Here is a 5,512-nt window from a genome sequence, read left to right on the forward strand (position 1 = left end):
CTTCTTCAATCTTTCCCATTCTCTCCTCCATTCTCTCCTCCATCCCCTCTATCTTCTCCCCCACATCATCTATGCGTTCATCTATACGGTCCACATGAGAAGCAAAACCTTGAAAGATTTGAGATAAATTCTCACACAGTTCATCAATTTTCTTTAAAAGAAGATCCTCAGTTTCCACTCTCATTTGCTGTATGATTTGCTGTGTTTGTTGTGTCATTTGTTTTGAGAGCTGTGCCAAAGAATCTTGTAAGTCCTTGAGAGTAATATAAGGAGGAGGAGAAGGTGGGGGGGTTTTAGCTTTCTGCTGTGATGTTTGTACAGCTGGAGATGAAACAAGAGCTTTAGGTGCTGCAGTAGTTCCACGTTTAGAAGCCATTATAACTTTAAAATAGTTATAAAATTTTCTTTAAAAGTATCAAAAGTCAATGCAGAACAGCAGTCATTTAATTAGAATTTTTCTAGATTTTTCCTTCAATTTTTCTATATTTTTTACAGTCTGTTACAATGTAGCAATCCACAACCGGAAGAGAAGTAAAGGTTTTCCTTTAGAACAAAGAAGCAGTTTGACCGCAGCCATTTTTTTCTTTAAGTTTCACTTTCAACTTAAACATTACAGAAGATGTCTTTAAAAAGATCGAGTTAGAGTTGAGATTTTGTCCCAAAAAATCCAACGTTCCTGGTAAGCTCTGTCTATTAGAGCTTTACTCACAGTTCAAGTCTTTAGCATTAGAGGTGGAAACGGCGTCTTGCTTCGTTGAAACGAAGACGTCCCGATCTGTGGAGATGGCTGTGAGCTCCGGCGGAGTTCACACCTGCATCTCCCTGAGAACCCTCAGGGAGACTAGGGAACTCTACGCCTACCTTCTTGACATCGGTAGGCAGTGTTCTCCCATAAATTTGCATGTAGGGGAACACCTGTGCCAGGAAATACCCCAATCGCTTCTGGTCTGTATCAAACTTCACTCTGATCAGAATCGGTTTCACTTCAGCTGATTGGGGTGGTCTGCCTCTGATTCCTTGAGACGGATGGCCTCGCCGCGGTGCTGCCTCCTGGGCTCCAGCTGCTGCCATCTCTCGGATCTCTGATTCCTCTTCCTCCAATTCACCCTCCGACTTTTCCTCCGATTCAGGGCTTTCTTTCAGCTGCACCTTAAATTCGTCGAGTGCTTTTTTCACATACTCCATCATAGCTTCCATCATCCCCGGTTTCAATTCTTCCTTTTTCTCATCTTTATCCGGAGGGGCCGGTTCTGGATTTTTTTCTTTGCCTTTTTCTTCCCTCCACCTCAGGTAAGGGTGACTTTCGTGGCTTTTTCTTCCCATCCTTCCTGTTTCCTGACCCCGAGTGACCATCTGGCTCAATCTTTTTCACTAGAACGCCTGGCTTCTTCAGGTCCCTAGAGAGGCTTTCATCTAGTTTCAAGCATAGGAGATCTTTGGACCATTTCTCTGCCTGGAACTCCTCCATGTGAAATTTAGTTGCGACTCCCCCGGTAGGGCAGCAGCTTCTCCGGGTTGAGTACTGTGATCTCGCCTTATGTAAGGAACCACCTCAGCTAACCACCCAAGAAAGCAGAACTCTTGAAACAGGCATTGTCTCAAAAGGATACTTTTATTAGGGGCCAGTGACAGTAGGGAAGTCAAGGCGAGATCTGGGGAAAATCCCGCTTAAACAGTATAGTTCAGTGATGGCGAACCTTTTAGAGACCGAGTGCCCAAATTGCAACCCAAAACCCACTTATGCATCATCGGGTGCCGGGTGGGTGTGGCCCATTGGCTGGGTGTGGCCAATTGGGTGTGGCCCATTGGGTGGGCGTGGCTGCGGTGGTAACGGCAGACTGGGTGGGACTAAAAAGTTCAATCAATTCCAACTTTGCAAGATCTTTTTTTCCTGCAAGAAGTTGAAATCGATTGATTGAACCTTTTTTTTTTTGCACTCGGCGGTCGAGGCCTAAAGCAAAAAGGTTTTATAAAACCCAGCTGAAGGCCTAGGACTGGAGAGACGGTGCGCGTGCCCACAGAGAGGGCTCTGAGTGCCGCCTCTGGCACCCATGCCATAGGTTCGCCACCACTGGTATAGTTAAACCAGCAATCTTCCTCCTCCCACCAGAGTCATAATATCCATTTGAAATCCAGCCAATCCACAGGTGGCACGATGTGTGGGTAACTGGCACAGTTGGCTCGCATCTCAAGGTCTTCTCCAGTTTCATTTCTCTGTAACTGTCTCCTTAATAAGGGAGACTCATTCCTTAAGTGGATAAGGCGGGAGAAGAAAAATAGAAAACGAAAGTTATCCCCAGCGAAAGCAAATATCCTCCCTCCCATCAGCAGAATGGCAGGACTCAAAACAAGAGTATATATGCAAGGAAGACAATAAAGATTTGGGGACCTATGTTGTTACTTGTGTGAATTCTTTAAGACTTATGTGCAAGACAGAAAAAGAATGGTTACTCTGAAAAGTTAATAGGCTCCCACATATTCAAAAGTATCTCTTCCAAATAATTTTTAAGCACATACAGCAGTCATGTTTACATACAGAATTACAGTTGATGGTAGCTACAATTTAGACCATAGCATACAATTTAAACCATAGCTCTTTGTTATTGAAAACTGTTGCCTATCTTTGTCATCTCTCTAAAAATGCTTCCTTAAAAGTGCCTAGGTTAATATGAACATTTAATAGGAACATTTTTGCAAATTATATTCTCTGGAATCATGTTGTTGTTGTTGTTTAAAAAAAAAGTCTATACAAATTTGGTTTGTCAAGTCCCCAAACCCTGTATAGTTATTCTACTTTTGGGGCCTGCCATTCTGCTGGGGGGAGAGGAGGAGCATGCTTTTGCTTGGGATAACTTTCGCTTTCTACTTTCTGTCCTCTGCCTCTATCATCTTGGGAAAGGAATGTGTCTCCCTTATCAGGGAAACGGTTACAGAGAAACGAAACTGGAGAAGACCTTGAGATGCGTACCAACTGTGCCAGTTACCCACACATTGTGCCAGCTGTGGATTGGCTGGATTTCAAATGGATATTATAACTCTGGTGGGAGGAAGAATATTGCTGGTTTAACTATACTATTTAAGCGGGATTTTCCCCAGATCTCGCCTTGGCTTCCCTACTGTCACTGATCCCTAATAAAAGTATCCTTTTGAGACAATGCCTGTTTCAAGAGTTCTGTTTTCTTGGGTGGTTAGTTAAGGTGGGTCCTTATATAAGGCGAGATCTAGTACTCAACCCAGAGAAGCTGCTGCCCTACTGGTAGACTCGCAACTGATTTCTACATGAAGGAATTCCAGGCAGAGAAATGGTCTGAAGATCTCCTCTGCCTAAAAGCCGATGAAAGCTTCTCCAGGGACCTGGAGGAGGCCAGACTTCCTGGTGAAGAAGATCGAGCCAGATGGTCAATCGGAGAAGGAAGGATGGGAAGAAAAAACCCCAAAAGTTACCCTGACCCCGAGGTGGAGGGAAAAAGAAGGCAAAGAAAAAGAATTCAGAGCCTGCCCTCCTGACAAAGATGGAGAAAAGGAGGAACTGAAATCGGGGGCAATGGAAGCGGTGATGTAGTATGTGAAAAAGATCCTCGATGAATTTAAGATGCAGCTGAAGGAAAGCCATGAGTTGGAAGAAGAGTTGGAGGGGGAATCAGAGGGGGAAGAATAGGAGGTCCAAGAGACAGCAGCAGCTAGAGCCCAGGAGGCAGCATGGCGGTGGGTCCGTCCATCTCAAGGAGCCAGAGGCAGACCGCCTCAGCCAGTCAAGATGAAACCAATCCCGATCGGAGTGAAATTTGATGGAGACCCGAAGCGATTGGGGTATTTCCTGACACATGTTCACCTACATGCAAATCTATGAGAGAACACTACCTACTGATGTTGAGAAAGTTTGTGTGGTCACCCTGGCTCTGGAAGGTGGAGGAGCTGACTAGGTGGTGACCTTGTACAATTGCAATGCATCTGAATTGAGAAACTTCAATTGTTTTATGGCTGGCCTCCGCAAAGACTGGCTGGCCGATAAGAAAGCCCAGGAGCGGATAAAGACAGTGAAGCAAGGAAGAAGACCAGTCGCGGCATATACCGAGGAGTTCAGAGAGTTGGCTAGTCACCTACCCTGGCCAGAGGACATCCTGGTATGATGTTTCCAAGATGGACTCAACGAAGAGCTGTACAAAGCCTGCGTAGCCCATGGAGACTGTATGACTGGTGCCTGCTAGCTGAGGAAGTGGAGATCAACGCAAGCACCTCCATCGTCAGGTAAGGCCAAGCTTCAAGCTGCAGGCAGAGAAGTGAGGAGAAACTGCATGAGCTTCACTTGCCCCGCTTTGCAGCACCACCTGTTTCTTTCCTCTCCCTCCCTCTCTCTCCCTCTCTTTCTCTTTCCTCTCCCTTTCTCTTTTTCTCTCTCTCTTTCCTCTCCCTCTCTTTCCCTTTCTCTTTCCTCTCCCTCTCTTTCCCTCTTTCCTCTCCCTCTCTTTCTCTCTTCTCTCTCTTTCTCCTCTCCCCCTTTCTCTCTTTCCTCTCCCTCTCTCTCCCTTTCTCTTTCCTCTCCCCCCTTTCCTCTCCCCCTTCTTTTTCTTCTCCTTCTTTCCTCTCCCCCTCTTTTCTCTCTCCCTCTCTTTCCTCTCTCCCTTTCTCCCTCTCTTTCCTCTCCCTCTCCCCCCTCTCTTTCCTCTCCCCCTCTCTCTTTCCTCTCTTTCTCTCTCTCTCTCTCTCCCCCTCTCTCTCCCTCTCTCCGATCTTCTGCTCACCTGGCAAGCTGGCTTCAGACTTTTCCAACAAGCTGACACATATTCTTATTGGGCTGGCTCTCTCCTGCCCTTCCTGCTTCCTGCAGAGACACAGCAAAGGGAGGAGCCCCACTCAGTAAGCTTGTCAGCTTGTCGGAACCGCGTGAGGCCACTCTCTTTTTTACACATGTAGCGCTACCTCCTCAGAGGCCGCCAATGCCCAGCCCCTCCCAGCCACGTCCCCCCTTTTTCAGCCTTGCTGCAATGTTCTTTAGAGATCGATGAGATGTCTTACAACCGGAACCCACGCAGCATTAATGGGTGGCAGGCTCTTCTTGTTGAAGCAGGACTTTCAGGCACGAACTTAACCAGTCACAGTGGTTGATGCTCTGAAGATGTATATAACAGCTCAGGGCTGCTTTAGCAGCAGGAGTAACAGGCCCCTGAGCAATTGTTCAGAATCCGATGAAATGGGGGGGGGGGTAAACCCCGGCTCCAGATGGTAATAATAACGACGGCCAGTATGTTATGGCAATGGCTCATCCCCCAAGGCAACTCCCCCCCACACTGGCCCAGCACCTATGCCAGCAGTGTGCATGGGGATCTGATGGTAGCCACTCCTTAAATCTAACACGCTGAACCACTTTGCCCCTGACAAACACTGCAGAGCATCCTCTATCCGAGGAGTTGTATACTGGTCGGGGATGGTCCTCCGATTAAGGGTACGATAATCTATACACATCCTTAGGGTCCCATTCTTCTTTCGGACCACCACTATAGGAGAAGCATAA

This window comes from Protobothrops mucrosquamatus, unplaced genomic scaffold (assembly GCF_001527695.2).
Source record: "Protobothrops mucrosquamatus isolate PMUCROS unplaced genomic scaffold, P.Mucros_1.0 scaffold_243, whole genome shotgun sequence".
NCBI lineage: Eukaryota > Metazoa > Chordata > Lepidosauria > Squamata > Viperidae > Protobothrops > Protobothrops mucrosquamatus.